Source organism: Stenella coeruleoalba (assembly GCF_951394435.1).
Source record: "Stenella coeruleoalba genome assembly, chromosome: 5".
NCBI classification, from domain to species: domain Eukaryota; kingdom Metazoa; phylum Chordata; class Mammalia; order Artiodactyla; family Delphinidae; genus Stenella; species Stenella coeruleoalba.
This window is the reverse complement of record NC_137150.1, coordinates 130306676-130326472: the sequence shown is the minus strand read 5'-3', so window position 1 is coordinate 130326472 and position 19797 is coordinate 130306676. Positions and strand designations below refer to the sequence as shown.

The following is a 19797-nucleotide window of genomic DNA, read 5'->3' as shown; positions in this document are numbered from 1 at the left end:
AAAAATAAAATGTTTTCATATATTCTAAATAGAGGCACTTTCTTCAGTCCTCACCCCATAAGTTTGCTTTCTAAAAAATATAGATTTAACGTCTGTAAATTGAACAAATATCTGTGAATTTAGTTGGAGATGGAGTTGTTCATTCAGGAGATGACAGAACAGAGGAAATGTTTAATTATAAAAGAAATGCCATCAAATGTAAATGGTGTAGTATACCTGGTAATAAACAATTCAGCTTAGAGTTTGGAATGCACAAATTTTGAAGAGTCAGACATTTCTTCCCATAAAATCAAAGCAACAGGCTCAAGGACATCTTAAATAAGAAGCTAAGTAACCTGAAATAATTTAATGAGAATGAGGACCTCTCTCTGTGTCAGGAGACAGCAGATTAATGAGTTATAACATTACAGGTAATATGTAGAATGACACATAGGAAGGCTATACAGGTACTATGTAGAATGACACATGATTTATCACATGCTCTAACCAGGGTATATAAGCTTCCCTCTACACATGTTGAGATCCACACTCAGGATCTTGTCTTGAACAGCAAACAAACCTCACCACCCCTGACACCATGATCTACTACAGCAAATACTATAGCCATAGCCTGAGCTATGGCTATAGTGGCTTTGGTGGACTGGGGTATGGCTATGGTTGTGGATGTGGCAGCTTCTGCAGACTGGGCTATGTCTGTGGCTTCAGAGGCTATGGCTATGACTCTGGTTATGGAAGCTTTGGATATGGCTGCCATCGCTACCCATTCTTCTATGGATGATATGGATTTTCTAGCTTCTGTTGAAATCCTACCCCAGGAGCCCAATATTTGAGGCCATAAAAGAATTATCTAAGTCTGACTAAAATAACTATACCAAACAAGATCACCCAGGACCAAGCCAAGATCAAAAGTATTTAGTGTCTAAGATTTTAGGAATATTTATCATTTCATAATTGTCTGCTTCATGTTTCTTTTTGTCTCTTATTCATGCTTTCTTAACTGTGGGATTTATCTAATCCTTTTGCAATAAATTTTCCTAAGTTAAGACAGCATACATGGCTGTTATTTTTTTATTTAACTCACAATATCAATGTGATTATTTGTAATTGCACCTAATTGACAATGAAAAAAATAAACTACTCCATGAAGAGCTAAGGTAATAGGAGATCTTACACTCACCCATATGGCTAGATAGATACACATAAACCATAACCCTCAGTTGAAATAAAGATCTTTTTCTCTGAATGCTAAACCAGATCTTATTCAATGCTTTTGTTTAGATAACATTGGTATTTAAAACCAGCACTGAAATATCAACTTTATATATTTTCATATTTAAAGTGAAACTAACATGAAGAATAAGTGTCCTTCTGTTTTGTCCCAAATTGATATTTATTTAGCTCTTTCAGTGATAAGAAAACAAGATGATAGAATAAAACTTCTCTCTAAATATACATTGAAAAATGAACTTCTTTTTGTGAATCTCTATCATGTTTTCCTCATGGTCTGCCATGGTGTGACATGACATTGTTCCTCAGTATTATCAGCACATTGAAATAGTTTGCACTTCATCAGGGAAACTTAAAAATCACTGTCATTCCTTGGGAATGACATTTGATCAGGACATATTTTACATTTGGTAGTGTATATAGGTCCTTTTTTTTTTAATCTGTATTGAGGTTATGGCTGATCTGAAGCTTTATACATTCTAACAAGTGTCTTAAAATGCTGACCTTCAAAAAGTGGGTCACTTCTTGTTAGTACTTCAAATAAATATTTGACTGTGAAAAACACATAACAAAATGTCAGCATTTTGCCAAAAAAATGTTATATATTTAGGTAGTGAAACAAAAGTGAATATCTTTTGTTTGAGTTATTAAATTCAATAAAACCAAGGCAATAATAAAATGACAGAAATGTGAAGCTGGCTGGGGCACTGTAAAACTTAACAAAACAGAATCTTAGATGGGAAAGTACCTCCAAAAATTAAAATGAATTGCTAATGATCAAAAATGGCATGAGCAGGACAGACTAAGACGAGAACCAGTTTTACTGAATACTAGACAGTCTGCTTCACCATGCTTCCTATCCCATTCCTTGAGCACTTCCCTTTTAAGTACTATCAAATAAAACATCTTGAAAGTTCTGGCCATGTGTCTTTGAAGAGATAAATTATCACAGCTGGTGGACCACCTCTATTTATTTTGATTTGCAAATATTCCGACACAGAATGTTGAACTACCAATTTCTTTTTTTTTTAAACATCTTTATTGGAATATAGTTGTTTTACAATGGTGTGTTAGTTTCTGCTTTACAACAAAGTGAATCAGTTATACATATACATGTCCCCATACCTCTTCCCTCTTGCATCTCTCTCCCTCCCACCCTCCTTATCCCACCCCTCTAGGTGGTCACAAAGCATGGAGCTTATCTCCCTGTGCTATGCGTCTGCTTCCCACTAGCTATCTATTTTACATTTGGTAGTGTATATATGTCCTTGACACTCTCTCACTTTGTCCCAGCTTACACTTCCCCCTCTCCCTTCCCCCTCTCCGTAACCTCAAATCCACTGTCTAGTAGATCTGCATCTTTATTCCCGTCTTGCCAATAGGTCCTTCATGACCATTTTTTATTTTTTTTTTTAGATTCCATATATATATGTTAGCATACAGTATTTGTTTTTCTCTTTCTGACTTACTTCACTCTGTATGACAGTCTCTAGGTCCAACAACCTCACTACAAGTAACTCAATTTCATTCTTTTTATGGCTGACTAATATTCCACTGTATATATATGCCACATCTTCTTTATCCATTCATCTGTCCATGGACACTTAGGTAGCTTCCATGTCCTGGCTATTGTAAATAGAGCTGCAATGAACATTCTGGTACATGGCTCTTTTTGAATTATGCTTTTCTCAGGGTATATGCCCAGTAGTGGGATTGCTGGGTCGTATGATATTTCTATTTTAGTTTTTTAAGGAACTTCCATACTGTTCTCCATAGTGGCTTTATCAACTTACTTTCCCACCAAGAGTGCAAGAGGGTACCCTTTTCTCCACACCCTCTCCAGCATTTATAGTCTGTAGATTTTTTGATGATGGCCATTCTGACCGGTGTGAGATGATATCTCACTGTAGTTTTGATTTGCATTTCTCTAATGATTAATGATGTTGAGCATTCTTTCATGTGTTTGTTGGCAGTCTGTATATCTTCTTTGGAGAAATGTCTATTTAGGTCTTCTGTCCATTTTTGGATTGGGTTGTTTGCTTTTTTGTTATTGAGTTGCATGAGCTGCTTGTAAATTTTGGAGATTAATCCTTTGTCTATTGCTTCATTTGCAAATATTTTCTCCCATTCTGAGGGTTGTCTTTTGGTCTTGTTTATGGTTTCCTTTGCTGTGCAAAAGCTTTGAAGTTTCATTAGGTCTAATTTGTTTATTTTTTTTTCCCATTTCTCTACAAGGTGGATCAAAAAGGATCTTGTTGTGATTTATGTCATAGAGTGTTCTGCCTATGTTTTCCTCTAAGAGTTTGATGGTGTCTGGCCTTACATTTAGGTCTTTAATCCATTTTGAGTTTACTTTTGTGTATGGTGTTAGGGAGTGCTCTAATTTCATTATTTTACATGTAGCTGTCCAGCTTTCCCAGCACCACTTATTGAAGAGGCTGTCTTTTCTCCATTGTATATTCTTGCCTCCTTTATCAAAGATAAGGTGACCATATGTATGTGGGTTTATCTCTGGGCTTTCTATCCTGTTCCATTGATCTAAATTTCTGTTTTTGTGCCAGTACCATACTGTCTTGATTACTGTAGCTTTATAGTATTGTCTGAAGTCAGGGAGCCTGATTCCTGCAGCTCCATTTTTCTTTCTCAATATTGCTTTGGCTATTCAGGGTCTTTTGTGTTTCCATACATATTTTAAAAATTTTTGTTCTAGTTCTGTGAAAAATGCCAGTGATAGTTTTATACGGATTGCATTGAATCTGTAGATTGCTTTGGGTAGTAGAGTCATTTTCACAATGTTGATTCTTCCAAACCAAGAACATGGTATATCTCTCCATCTCTTTGTATCATCTTTAATTTATTTCATCAGTATCTTATAATGTTCTGCATACAGGTGTTTTGTCTCCTTAGGTAGGTTTTATTTCTAAATATTTTATTCTTTTTGTTGCAATGGTTAATTGAGTGTTTTCTTAATTTCACTTTCAGATTTTTCATCATTATTGCATAGTAATGCAAGAGATTTCTGGGCATTAATTTTGTATCCTGCTACTTTACCAAATTCTCTATTTAGCTCTAGTAGTTTTCTGGTAGCATTTTTAGGATTCTCTATGTATAGTATCATGTCATCTGCAAACAGGGACAGCTTTACTTCTTCTTTTCCAATTTGGTTTCCTTTTATTTCTTTTTCTTCTCTGATTGCTGTGGCTAAAACTTCCAAAACTATGTTGAATAATAGTGGTGAGAGTGGGCAACCTTCTCTTGTTCCTGACCTTAGTGGAAATAGTTTCAGTTTTTCACCATTGAGGATGATGTTGGCTGTGGGTTTGTCATATATGGCTTTTATTATGTTGAGGAAAGTTCCCTCTATGCCTACTTTCTGTAGGAATTTTATCATAAATGAGTGTTGAATTTTGTCGAATGCTTTCTCTGCATCTATTGAGATGATCATATGGTTTTCCTCCTACAATTTGTTAATATGGTGTATCAAATATATTGATTTGCCTATATTGAAGAATCCTTGCATTCCTGGGATAAAACCCACTTGATCATAGCGTATGATCCTTTTAATGTGCTGTTGGATTCTGTTTGCTAGTATTTTGTTGAGGATTTTTGCATCTATGTTCATCAGTGATATTGGCCTGTAGTCTTCTTTCTTTGTAACATCTTTGTCTGGTTTTGGTATCAGGGTGATGGTGGCCTCATAGAATGAGTTTCAGAGTGTTTCTCCTTCTGCTATTGTTTGGAGGAGTTTGAGTAGGATAGGTGTTAGTTCTTCTCTAAATGTTTGATGGAATTCGCCTGTGAGGCCATCTGGTTCTGGGCTTTTGTTTGTTGGAAGATTTTAAATCTCAGTTTCAATTTCCTTGCTTGTGATTGGTCTGTTCATATTTTCTATTTCTTCCTGGTTTAGTCTCAGAACGTTGTGCATTTCTAAGAATTTATCCATTTCTTCCAGTCTGTCCATTTTATTGGCATAGTTTCTTGTAGTAATCTCTCATGATCCTTTGTATTTCTGCAGTGTCAGTTGTTACTTCTCCTTTTTCATTTCTAATTCTATTGAATTGAGTCTTCTCCCTTTTTTTCTTGATGAGTCTGGCTAATTGTTTATCAATTTTGTTTATCTTCTTAAAGAACCAGCTTTTGGTTTTATTGATCTTTGTTATTCTTTCCTTCATTTCTTTTTCATTTATTTCTGATATGGTCTTTATGATTTCTTTTGTTCTGCTAACTTTGGGGTTCTTTTGCTCTTCTTTCTCTAATTGATTTAGGTGTAAGGTTAGGTTGTTTATTTGAGATGTTTCTTGTTTCTTAAGGTAGGATTGTATTGCTGTAAACTTCCTTCTTAGAACTGCTTTTGCCACATCCCATAGGTTTTGGGTTGTTTGGTTTTCATTGCCATTTTTTTCTAAGTATTTTTTGATTTCCTCTTTGATTTCTTCAGTTATCTCTTGGTTATTAAGTAGTGTGTTGTTTAGCCTCCATGTGTTTGTATTTCTTACATATTTTTTTTTACTGTAATTGATATCTAGTCTCATAACATTGCAGTCAGAAATGATACTTGATACAATTTCAATTTTCTTAAATTTACCAAGGCTTGATTTGTGACCCAAGATATGACCTATCCTGGAGAATGTTCCATGAGCACTTGAGAGGAATGTGTATTCTGTTGTTTTTGGATGGCATGTCCTATAAATATCAATTAAGTCCATCTTGTTTAATGTATCATTTAAAGCTTGTGTTTCCTTATTTATTTTCATTTTGGATGATCTGTCCATTGGTAAAAGTGGGGTGTTAAACTCCCCTATAATGATTGTGTTACTGTCGATTTCCCCTTTTATGACTGTTAGTATTTGCCTTATGTATTGAGGTGCTCCTATATTGGCTTCATAAATATTTACAATTGTTATATCTTCTTCTTGGATTGATCCCTTGATCATTATGTAGTGTCCTTCTTTGACTCTTGTAATAGTTTTTGTTTTAACGTCTATTTTGTCTGATATGAGAATTGCTACTCCAGCTTTCTTTTGATTTCCATTTGCATGGAATATCTTTTTCCATCCCCTCACTTTCAGTCTGTATGTGTCCCTAGGTCTGTAGTGGGTCTCTTGTAGACAGCATATATATGGGTCTTGTTTTTGTATCCACTCAGCCAGTCTATGTCTTTTGGTTGGAGCCTTTTATCCATTTACATTTAAGGTAATTATCTATATGTATATCCCTATTACCAGTTTCTTAACTGTTTTGAGTTTATTATTGTAGGTCTTTTTCTTCTCTTGTGTTTCTTGCCTAGAGAAATTCCCTTAACATTTGCTGTAAAGCTGGTTTGGCAGTGCTGAATTCTCTTAGCTTTTGCATGTCTGTAAAGCTTTTAATTTCTCCATCAAATCTGAATGAGATCTTGCTGGGTAGAATAATCTTGGTTGTAGATTTTTCTCCTTCATCACCTTAAATATGTCCTGCCAGTCCCTTCTGGCTTGCAGAGTTTCTGCTGAAAGATCAGCTGTTAACCTTATGGAGATTTCTTTATGTGTTATTTGTTATTTTTCCCTTGCTGCTTTTAATATTTTTTCTTTGTATATAATTTTTGATACCGTGATTAATATGTGTTTTGACATGTTTCTCCTTGGATTTATCCTGTATGGGACTCTCTGTGCTTCCTGGACTTGATTAACTATTTCCTTTCCCATATTAGGGAAGTTTTCAACTATAATCTCTTCAAATATTTACTCAGTCCCTTTCTTTTTCTCTTCTTCTTCTGGGACCCCTATAATTCAAATGTTGGTGTGTTTAATATTGTCCCAGAGGTCTCTGAGACTGTTCTCAATTCTTTTCATTCTTTATTCTGCTCTGCAGTAGTTATTTCCACTATTTTACCTTCCAGGTCACTTTTCCATTCTTCTGCCTCAGCTATTCTGCTATTGATTCCTTCTAGAGAATTTTAAATTTCATTTAATGTGTTGTTCATCACTGTTTGTTTGCTCTTTAGTTCTTCTAGGTCCTTGTTAAACTATTCTTCTATTTTCTGCATTCTATTTCCAAGATATTGGATCATCTTTACTATCATTATTCTGAATTCTTTTTCAGGTAGACTGACTATTTCTTCTTCATTTGTTAGGTCTGGTGGGTTTTTGCCTTCCTCCTTCATTTGCCATGTGATTTTCTGTCTTCTCATTTTGCTTAACTTACTGTGTTTGGGGTCTCCTTTTCGCAGGCTGCAGGTTCGTAGTTTCCATTATTTTTGGTGTCTGTCCCTAGTGGCTAAGGTTGGTTCAGTGGGTTGTGTAGGCTTCCTGGTCGAGGGGACTAGTGCCTGTGTTCTGGTGGATGAGGTTGGATCTTGTCTTTCTGGTGGGCAGGTCCACATCTGGTGGTATGTTTTTGGGTGTCTGTGGCCTTATTGTGATTTTAGGCAGCCTCTGTGCTAATGGATGAGGTTGTGTTCCTGTCTTGCTAGTTGTTTGGCATATGGTGTCCAGCACTGTAACTTGCTGGTTGTTGAGTGGAGTTGGGTCTTGGCAACTCCAACTCTCAACTCCAAGGTCGTTGAGATGGAGATGTATGGGAGAGTTTTGCCATTTGATATTACGTGGATCTGGTAGGTCTCTTGTGGATCAGTTTCCTGAACTTGGCTCTCCCACCTCAGTGGCACAGCCCTGATGCCTGACTAGAGCACCAAGAGCCTGTCCTCCACATGACTCAGAATAAAAGGGAGGAAAAGGGCTTCCCTGGTGGTGCAGTGGTTGAGAGTCCGCCTGCCAATAGAAGGGACACAGGTTCGTGCCCCAGTCCGGGAAGATCCCACATGCTGTGGAGTGGCTGGGCCCGTGAGCCATGGCCACTGAGCCTGTGTGTCCAGAGCCTGTGGTCCACAACAGGAGAGGCCACAACAGTGAGAGGCTCATGTACCACACACACAAAAACAAAACAAAACAAACAAAAAAAAATGGAGAAAAAAAGAAAGAAGAAGATAAAATAAAATAAGTTATTAAAATAAAAAATAATTTTTAAGAAAAAATATTTTGTAAGTAATAAAAAACAAACAAAAAAAAAAACGGACAGACAGAACCCTAGGACAAATGTTAAAAGCAAAGCTATACAGACAAAATCACACAACGAAGCATACACATACACACTCACAAAAAGAGTAAAAGGAAGAAAAAATATATATCATTGCCCCCAAAGTCCACCTCCTCAATTTGGGATGTTTCGTTGTATATTCAGGTATTCCACAGATGCAGGGCACATCAGGTTGATTGTGGAGATTTAATCCTCTGCTCCTGAGGCTGCTGCGAGAGTTTCCCTTTCTCTTCTTTGTTCCCACAGCTCCTGGAATTCAGCTTTGGATTTGTTCCTCGTCTCTGCATGTAGGTCGCCTGAGGGTGTCTATTCTTTGCTCAGACAGGACGGGGTTAAAGGAGCAGCTGATTCGGGGGCTCTGGCTCACTCAAGCCGGGGGGAGGGAGGGGTACTGATGCCGGGCGAGCCTGCGGCGGCAGAGGCCAGCGTGACGTTGCACCGGCCTGAGGCGTGCCGTGCATTCTCCTGGGGAAGTTGTCCCTGGATTCTGGGACACTGGCAGTGGTGGGCTGCACAGGCTCCCCGCAAGGGAGGTGTGGACAGTGACCTGTGCTCACACACAGGCTTCTTGGTGGCTGCAGCAGCAGCCTTAGTGTCTCATGCCCATCTCTGTGGTCCGTGCTGTTAGCCGCGGCTCGTGCCCTTATCTGGAGCTCCTTTAAGCAGCGCTCTTAATCCCCTCTCCTCGTGCACCAGGAAACAAAGAGGGAAGTAAACGTCTCTTACCTCTTCGGCAGTTCCAGACCTTTTCCTGGACTCCCTGCCGGCTAGCTGTGGCTCACTAACCCTTTCAGGCTGTGTTCACACCGCCAGTCCTCTCCCTGGGATCCGACCTCTGAAGCCCAAGCCTCAGCTCCCAGCCCCCTCCCGCCCCGGCAGGTGAGCAGAGAAGCCTCTTGGGCTGGTGGGTGTTGGTCGGTACCCATCCTCTGTGCAGAAATCTCTCCATTTTGCCCTCTGCACCCCTGTTGCTGTGTTCTCCTTCATGGCTCCGAAGCTTTCCCCCTCTGCCACCCACAGTCTCCGCCCGCAAAGGGGCTTCCTAGTGTGTGGAAACCTTTCCTTCTTCATGGCTCCCTCCCCGAGGTGCAGGTCCCATCCCTATTCTTTTGTCTCTGTTTATTCTTTTTTCTTTTTCCCTACCCAGGTATGTGGGGAGTTTCTTGCCTTTTGGGAGGTCTGAGGTCTTCTGCCTGTGTTCAGTAGGTGTTCTGTAAGAGTTGTTCCACATGTAGATGTATTTCTGGTGTATCTGTGGGGAGGAAGGTGATCTCCGCATCTTACTCTTCCGCCATCTTGAAGCTCCTCCTCCAAACTATCAATTTCTAATTGAGCTTCTTTGTAAAAATAGGTTCTAGTAAATAGTGTTAAAGCCAACTCTACTTTTAAAAAATTATTATAATGCATTTGAAAAGCTTAGACTTGTTTACTGCACATATGAATGGATTTACTCAGCCAGATCATATCCTTTTATTCAACTCAGGAGAGGAATCGTAGCTTCATAGTAAATACGTGAGGGTAGATATATTTCAGTGTCACTATTGGAGGATGGTAATCTTCAGTTTGACTGAATAAAACATAATTTCATACGAAAATACTTTACCCCCTAACTGGACAATAGAATCATAGTCTAAAGAAAGACTTTATGTAGCTAAAGAAAAACTACAATCAGTATAACTATTTGGAGAAACTGCTTAGCATTCTTAGTATAATGCAGCTTTATTATTATACCTCTTACTGGTACATTATATTGATTTGTGTTGGAATTAACAGAAGAGCTCCAAAATCTTCTTTTAAGGAAAAGCTGTTACTGGTCCGGAGAAAATGCATCACAGGATCATCAGCACCACAACTGAGGGAAGATATGGCAGAATTAAATGGTCAGCGTGTGACATCATTAAACCTGTTTGAGTTATTTCTGATTTTATGGCTTCCTGTTGACTTAATGGGAATGAAATATTGAAATTAACAACTGTCTTTTAATGTAGGATGAACAATAAAAAATGGAACAAGTTCTGAAGAGAGAAGACAAAGGAATTAAAAAATAAGTGGTGAGGTAGCCAAGAGTTTTTTAAGACAAAAAAGCATTAAACATAAAATTTAAAAATTAATAAACTGGACTCATTCTATTAAGAAATTCTGTTCATACATAGACATCACTTTAAAGTGCAAAAACAAGCCACATATATAGAGAAAATACTTTTAAAACAGATTTGACAAAATACTTTTACCCAAGTACTCTACAAATCAATACTAAAATATTACAAATGCAATTAAAAATAAACAAAATAATTGAACAGCCACTTCCAAAAGGTTATCTAGCTGATCAATAAATGTATATAATGGTCCCTAGTGCTATTACTCATCAGGTAAAAGCCAAATTAAAACAATGCTCAGCTACTACTACTTTCCCACAAGAATGATCAAAATTAAATAGTCTGAAAATAGCAAGTGTTCTCAAAGATTTAGAGCAAGTGGTGCTCTCTTACATTGTTGGTGAGACTGTAAACCTGAAAATCATTTTGGAAAACTATTGATAAGATCTAAAAAAACTGCTGTCAAAATCTAGAAGGATGGTTATCTCTAGAGAGTGAGGACAAAAAAAAAAAAAAGGAGCATAGAGACACTTTAGGCATTAGGGCATGCTTAGTATGAGTAGTGTATGCCTATTTATAAGAATTCATCAAATTTTACACTGAAATTTATATATAATATATAATTCATTATTATGCTTTAAAAAAAACCCAGTGCAAATAAAATGATGGTTATATGTTCCTCTAAATTCAGAAAGCCATTTGAGGTTATTCCTCCTTTAAATCTTTATTGTTTAGATGCCATCACAGAGTTACCCATGCCTGTCAGAAGCGTGATGCTTAATTTTAAAGACCTTAGAATTCATTCATCCTTTCAACACATATTTGTTGTGTTCTTATTACATGGTAGCTATTAAGAGAGGTAAATAAATCCAGTTGGGAGAATTCATCATTTGAAAATTACTTAAAAGACTAAAAGAACCTGAACAATATATTTGAGGTTATATAAAGTTCACACGAACTTAAGGACTAGAGCCAAATGTTAAACGCAAAACTAGATAAATTTAACCAGGTTTGGAATAAGCTTCAGCTATAAGTGACTAACTTCTTAGAGTCAGATGAGGGACTTTTGCTCTCAATTGTCTTTTTCCACCCCTTATCTTTTAACATAACATCTACAATTTGGAGATGCTGAAGACATTTCCAATGTTAATGGTATCTTATTGAATTTGATAGAGCCCTTGGATTTGTATTATTTTTTTAACATCAGAAACCTTAACAAACATTTAATATCTTAGTGAGACTAGTATGGTGTTTCCTGAGAATAAGGGGACCAAAAAAATAAATAAATAAAGCACAGAAAAAGCAAAGAGAATAAAAGGGAAAACAGTTTTCATAAAAGTAAAGATACAAGAAGAAGGAAAAGGAAGAGATTAACTAAGTAATTATAGACTGAGTGAAAATTGATGGGTGCCAGAGAGAAATTTTATGTACATCACAATTTTACCTAGCCACCATAGCCTAATGGCTAATTGGAGGACAGAGGCTAGATGATATATAAAAAGAGATAGTAATGTATATGTTAGAATGGCTAAAATTTAAAGCACTAAAAACAGTTAATGCTGGCTTGATTGTGGAGCAACAGAAACTATCATTCATTGCTGATGGGAATGAAAAATGGTACAGCAACTTTGGAAGACAGTCTGGCAGTTTTTCACAAAGCTAAAAATGGTCTTATGGAAAAGATTCGGTAATCATTTTCCCTGGTATTTACTCAAATGGCTTGAAAATTTATGTCCACACAAAAACCTGAACAGAGATGTTTATAGAAGTTTTATTCCTATTTGCCAAAGCTTGGAAGTAATCAAGATATCCTTCAAGAGGTGAATGGATAAATAAATTGTGGTACATCCAGACAATGGAATATTATTCAGGGATAAAAAGAAATGAGCTATCAAGTCACAGAAGGATAAGGAGGAATCATAAAGGCTTATTGCTAAGTGAAAGAAGTCAATGTGAAAAGGCAAAATACTGCATGATTCCACTATGACATTCTGGAAAAGAAAAAACTATGAAGACAGTCAGAAGATTAGTATTTCCAGGAGTTTGGAAGGAGGGAGGGAAGAATAGAGGGGGCAAAGGGGATTTTTAGGGCAGTGAAACTATTCTGTATGGTACTGTAATAGAGGTTAATGACATTATGCATTTGTCAAAACCCACAGAACAGTACAACAAAGAGTGAACACTAATCTAAACTACAGATTTTAATTATTAATATATTAATATTGGTGTGTGTGTGTGTGTGTGTGTATGGGGGGTGGCATATAGGAATTCTGTATTTCCTGCTCAATTAATCTGAAAACTTAAAACTATTCTTCAAATAAAATTTATTAATTAAAAAAAGGATATTGTATAAGATAGATATATGGGTGAATAAACAGGAGGAAATGGTGAATGTAAAGACAGGGAGGAATATGTACACTTTGGAGGCAACTTGGATAGATGACATGCCAGAGAATAGGGTCAGGATTTGAGAAGATAACTTTTAATATGCTTTTAAAGCTACTTTTGAAATAAATTTTTGATTACTGTGATTTGCCATCAGTTTCTGAACAATTTTATCCCATGGTTGTCAAAGCCCATAGAAGGGTACAACACAAAGAATGAAGAGTAAACTATGGATTTTAATTAATAATTATGTCATTATTGGCTCATCAACATAAAAAGCAATAATGTTTCTTTATTTTTTAAGGTAGCATGAAAAGTAAAAAGTATGTCAGTTATGATGGTCAATGTTCTAAAACTAAATAAAAAGTAGATTTATTTTTCTAAAGTTCCTTACTAGTGTTCACAACAGTCAAACTGGTTCTTTCCAGCTCTCAAATGTTTCTGTTTTCTTATTTCTGAACTAAATAAATAATCCAGTTTTGGGACAGAGGAAAATATGCTTTAAAAGGATATTATTGATTACAGAACTTTGACCAATTTCTTTGGTTTAATTTTCTTAAGTGAAGTATCTAAAGAAAACCAGAGATGATGAAATATTTAATTGAAAACCACAACACAATCAAACCTGATTGGTATGCCTGACTATGAAGAATAGTATTTGGGGTCTGATATGTCTAGACTTTGAAGATACAGCATTCCTTCTTATAAAGTGGTTCAATAACTTTTTTCACCTGCTTTCTTGAGGTATAATTGACAAATATAATTGTGTATATTTAAAGTGTGCCAAGTGATGATTTAATAAAGTGATGCAATAACTTTTAAGAGACACCCTAACTAGGTAACAAGGTGATCCCAAATATTTTAATGAGTGTGAGGCCTTCTCCCTGTGTCAGGGGACAAAGAATTAATGAGTTATTCCAAGTATATATATAATGTAAACATGACATAAAAGGAGGGTATACACATGATTTATCACATGCTCTGACCAGGGTATATAAGCATCCTTCTACACATGCTGACATTCATACTCAGGTTCTTGCTTTGAATAGCAAACCAAACTCACCACCCCTGACACCAAGAGCCATTACAGCAACTATTACGGAGGCCTTGGCTATGGCTATGGAGGCTTTGGTGGTCTGGGCTATGGCTACGGTTGTGGATGTGGCAGCTTCCGCAGACTGGGCTATGGCTGTGGCTTCCGAGGCTATAGATATGACTCCGGTTATGGAAGTTTTGGATATGGCTGCCATCACTACCCATCATTCTGTGGAAGATAGATATGGATTTTCTAGCTTCCACTGAAATCTTACCCTAGGAGCCCTATATCTGAAATTACATGGGGCTTTCCAAATCTGATCTCAAAAATTGGACCACAAAGATCATACTGGAGTTATCTGCACAGAAGTATCTAGCTTCTCAGAATTTTGGACAATTTTTCAATACACTCCTATACCTCCATCATAATCCTAGACTCCTCTAATATTTTTTTAAAGCTAACTGGATTATCTGTTTACCTTTCAGTAAAACATTAAATTTGAAAACAAAATATATTTTTTGTCTTGTTCATGAAACTCAATTATATGGAAGTGATGATGGTTCCATTCTACTCAATTGTCAGTAAGGGATGGTATCTCCTTGGCTTAGAATCATTTTTGTTTTCCATATACCTCACAAATATCCATACAGATAGAAAGACTGATATAAAGACTAATTCTAGACTAATATGAAAAGATTTTTTCAAAACTGTTAGTGATTTAATATTTTTACATCTCTTGCTTTTGTTTAGATAGTATTCAGATTTAAGTCAACAACAAAAAGCAATGCCGATTTAACATATCTATATATTTATTTATCAAATACATGTGTTTTATTTAACTTAACTCACATTTCTCAATTCAGTCCAAATGCATAATGAATCCTTCCATTTATTCAAAATCTATTTGGCTTTTTATTGTAAATGCAAATACATGGTAATAGATCAAACCATCACTAGGCTATGAAAGTAAACCACCTTTCCAAAGTTTTTATATTTAGTATAATCCACCCTGTGTATCATAGTCTTCTACACATTATTTTCTTTGATATTTTCATCAAGCAGCTGATCTATAAGTAAATAATGAATTAGGGTAACGTTTTTCATATGAGGTCATTTAACTGAAAACGTTTTAACTAAGACTTTTCTGTTAGCTTTCCTATATTCTTACTGAATCTTCATGACTTGACATGGTATTCTTCTTTACTACCATCATTATATTGGCCATTTTTTCAAGCTAAGAAGGGAAAAAAACAACAAGACATAATCGTGAACTAATTTATTTTTTAGCTTAAGCTGATAACAAGCACAGCTATATCCAAAGAGATTTCCTATAAATCTGAATTTCAGTTAAATCTGAATTTCCCCTTATAAAAATGGAGAGGAGGGGACATTTCATTGGTGAAATAAGAAAAATATGTAAGCAAATACCAAGTTTTTCCTAAAATAAAATGATATATTCAGGTAATAATATAAAATTAAGATTTTTTTATTGAGGTATACTTGACATATAACATTCTACCAGTTTCAGGTAAACAACAAAATGATTCAATATTTGTATACAATATTTGTATACACCACAATAATTCTAGTTAGCATCCATCACCACACACAGTTTCATTTTCTTTTCCTGTGATAAGAACTTTTAACATTGCTCTCTTAGTAACTTTCAAATATGCAATATAGTATTATTAACTATAATGACTATGCTGTACATTATATCACCGTGATTTACTTAGTTTGTAACTAAAAGTTTGCAGCTTTTGACCTCCTTCACTCATTTTGCCCACTCCCAACCCCCTCACTCTGGCAGCCACCAATCTATTCTCTGTATCCAGGAGGGGATATTTTGTTTAAACTGGTCAAATATATTTGATTCAGTCAGATAGCAGTATCATAAACAAACATTAAATGTCAGCAGTGCTTTGTACCACATTTCTCAGCTTAAAAAAATCTCAGAAAAGTAATTGGCTTCTATAGAATTATATATTAGCTCTAGTGATAGCATCAGGACCAAGGCCAAGATCTTCTGAATCTAGGTGCCAGAATGCAGCTGCCTTCTTCAGTGTATTTTCCCCATTCATACAAGCAAATGGAGTATCTTGAAAGCTTTGCTCAGCTTCCATGAACTTAACTGAATTTATGGGGGATGTGAAAGAGGATTCACCTTCTTAGATAGAATTACCATTTTTATAACATTTTATTCTTATAGAACATATAAAAAATAAAACTCAATTTCAATTTTAGCTTTATCTAGATTTCACCTATATCTATATCTATTATATTTATACATGTATACCTATATTTATACAAGATCAAAGTCTTCATTTGAAAGGTACATACTTAACCTACATAAAGAGAAATTTGGTTTTGAAAGATATCACTTATCCTTTCAATCAATTCAGTCTGGGTGTTGTAGAGTCTCAGTGTACAGAGCAGGTGAGATAGAGTTGTGTGGCTCCATTTTGCACACTTAATGAGGTAATAGTTCCACAGTCTATGGACATGCCTTATAGGTCTAAAAATAAAAATAGCCATCAACATCATTAGACTGGGAAACAATCTAGTGTGCATGATACTCCTAGTGAAATGCATTATCATATTTTATTACATCCTATTTTATGATTTAATTAATTATGTCTAAGAAACACATTTTGAATTCGTGGTAGAAGTGCCCTTAGCTTCCTAATAAAAGCTATAATTTGGCCAGTGGAAGAATATATTTTCATCATTTAGCACATCAACACAGGATCTGAGCTTCACAATCAACTGATTGTCTTCTTGTAGAAAGCTCCCAAAAAGATTAACAAAGAATTGTGCAAGTCTTTGAGTCCACTGAACTAACAACAACAACAAAAAAACACAAAAAAATCTCAAAAGAAATAAACATTTTTCTGTTTTCAAAGATAATTAGTATCTAAAGGATATTATAATTGTTTTATTTTTTAACCCAGAAAAAAGTCAATAAAAAATATTTGGCTCATATATTTCACAGCATTGTTTCACAATTTTTTGTTCTTAATTATATATTGACATAATATTATTTTCTTTGAAAATACACAAATAAGTCATGGTATATTTCATTATTGAGATTTTTTAAAAATTTGTAAAATCTATTGGATTTTATCTCATGTGAGCATAGCTATTTTCATTGGAAATAAGAACATAAATTAGCCCTCATCACAGACAATCTAGCAAATTTACTTAATCATTCATGGAATTCTTAAACTTGTTAGATTTATTTGTGATCATTTGACTTCAAAATGACTCACTGAGGAAAAAAGATAGTTTTTGCCAACTATTTTCTTTTTCAGAATAAAAAATAAAGATGGAATAATGTTTGCTAAAGGAAAAAACAGGATTTAACAGTAGGATTAATTATTCCTTTGAGTTAAATATTCCTTTAAAACCTGAAAGCCATTTGAGTCCATAATTCAACTTAGAGAATGATTACAAGTTGTGTGTCATGCAGAATTTAGTTTTTCATTAATTCAACAAATATTTTTTGTTTGGAAAAACAGTAAACAAATCCAGTTAGGGAAATGTATTATCAAAAATGTTATAAAAACACTAACTCTAAAAGATATTTGCGGTGAGTTCCCTGGTGGGCTAGTGGTTAGGATTCTGGGCTTTCACTGCTGGGGCCCGGTTTCAACCTTTAGTCGGGGAACTGAGATCCCACAAGCTGTGCAGCAGCACTCCCATGTTCACTGCAGCATTATTTACAATAGCCCAGGTATAGAATCAACCTAAGAGAAAAGTGATGGATAAATGGATAAAGAAAATGTGTTACATATATATGTGTGTCCAAGATATGGGCACATCTAGTGGGGCTTAAACTTGGAATGGGTTTACTATCTTCACAGAGCAAACTGAGAAACAGCAGAAGACTGGCCCACTACTTCATATACCTGATTCCTGTCTCAGTCATTTCATCACTGCACATTCATTTTTGGAGATTTCAAGGCAAGAGGATTTTAAGAAGCCCTGTTAAAAAATATTGTATGATTTTAAGAGCATACAAACATATATATATATATATATATATATATATATATATATATATATATCTTAAATTTAAAACCTTAATGAATAAGTAACTATGAAAAAAATATTTGCTGATTACCTGAGAAAAAGTAAGGGTCTGGTATACACAGAATTGGAAAAGAAAAATTTAAGAGCAAAATTATTATGGTAAAATTAGAGACGTGAGTAGAGGGATAAAATATTGATTGGAAAAAGTGGGTAAGAACAAAAGACCTAGCTGGTTCAAGCATGTATTGGGAATGAACGTAGAATGAGATTTAAAGAGATGTTTAAGAAGAGAATGATATATGGATTATAAAGAAGCATAGAGGAGAGAAGAAAAATGGTAACTGTGTAGCATAGAGCCAAGATCATCTGCATTTTTAGATCATATTTTGGGTATTGTCCATTCTGGAAAAGTGGGTAATTGTGCAAAGGGAATATTTTTTAATGGTTTTCAGACTGGTTTTGAAAGTGAGTTTGTCTTGTGTGCGTATATATATATGATATATATGTATATGTATATATATTTTATATGTGTATACAAATGGAAATAAATTTGATATTTATTTGGAGAATTTTATAGATTTAAAAACTTTAATCTTGGGCTTCCCTGGTGGCGCAGTGGTTGAGAGTCTGCCTGCCGATGCAGGGGACATGGGTCCGTGCCCCGGTCCGGGAAGATCCCACATGCCACGGAGCGGCTGGGCCCGTGAGCCATGGCCGCTGTGCCTGCACGTCCAGAGCCTGTGCTCCGCAACAGGAGAGGCCACAACAGTGAGAGGCCCGCGTACTGCAAAAAAACAAAAAACAAAAAACTTTAATCTTGATCAGCGTATTTAAATTTAGGTGGAATTAATACACAACAATCCAAAAAATGCTATGAAAATGAGAAAATATTTAATGAGAAAACTCCATCAAATATGAATGATGTAATATGCTTAGTAATGAAGAATTCTATTCAGGGAAGTTTTATTTTGTGACTTTGAAGACAGATTTTTTTTTTCTCATTAAAAAAGACTGTAATGAGTTCAAGGGCCTTTTGACCAGGCAGCTAACCAAGCTCAAATATTTTAATGAGTGTGTGCCTTTCCTTGTGTCAGCAAACAGATGAACAATTTGCCTCAAGTAAGTGAATAATCTGGAATGATACAAAAGAATGGCCACATGTTTTACCACATGTTCTGACCAGGGTATATAAGCATCCCTCTACACATGCTGATATTCACACTTAGGTTCTTGCTTTGAACAGCAAACCAAACTCACCACCCCTGACCGCAACTACTATGGAGGCCTGGGCTGTGGCTATGGAGGCTTCAGTGGTCTGGGCTATGGCTATGGCTGTGGATGTGGCAGCTTCTGCAGGTTGGGCTATGGTTGTGGCTTCGGAGGCTACGGACATGGCTCTGGTTATAGAAGCTTCAGATCTGGCTGCCATTGTGGTCCATTGTGCTATGGAGGTTATGGATTCTCTAGCTTCTACTGAACTATGGCCCTAGTAACCCAGTACCCGCTACCATGAGTGGATTTGACACAACATTATTCAGTCAATGAATTGAGATTACCCTAGACCTATTTAGCAAGAGAAACAAGAATTTCAGAGAATTTATTATTTATAAGCATGTCTGCTTTATGTCTTCTGGCATCTGTTAGCTTGGGCACTAACAGATGATGTATGTTGACTACCAATAAATGACCTAATTTGAAATAGAAAATATAGCTCTTTGGGGTTCATTTAACTCAGTTATGTGTACATACCTATATGTATTTTTGCTATTTGTCAATTATAAATACAAGGATTATCTCCTTTAATTTTTTTTTTATAAAAACAAGTCATGTTAGATACACCTATTTATAGTTGCTAGCCATCCATATTATTAAAACTGTAGTCAGAGCATACTTGCATTTCACAAATATTATAATCCATATTTCTAAATTTTTAGAGAATGTAAGCTC

The 19797-nt window shown here is 35.6% G+C and overlaps 1 pseudogene across 1 annotated transcript; it reads left to right on the top strand.

The window, feature by feature from the left end:
• Positions 1–617: 617 nt before the first annotated feature.
• On the top strand, positions 618–19327 carry LOC307186411 (annotated as a pseudogene). Its single transcript has 3 exons — positions 618–797; positions 13832–14073; positions 19077–19327. The product of its transcript is annotated as an uncharacterized misc_RNA (transcript).
• Positions 19328–19797: the final 470 nt, after the last annotated feature.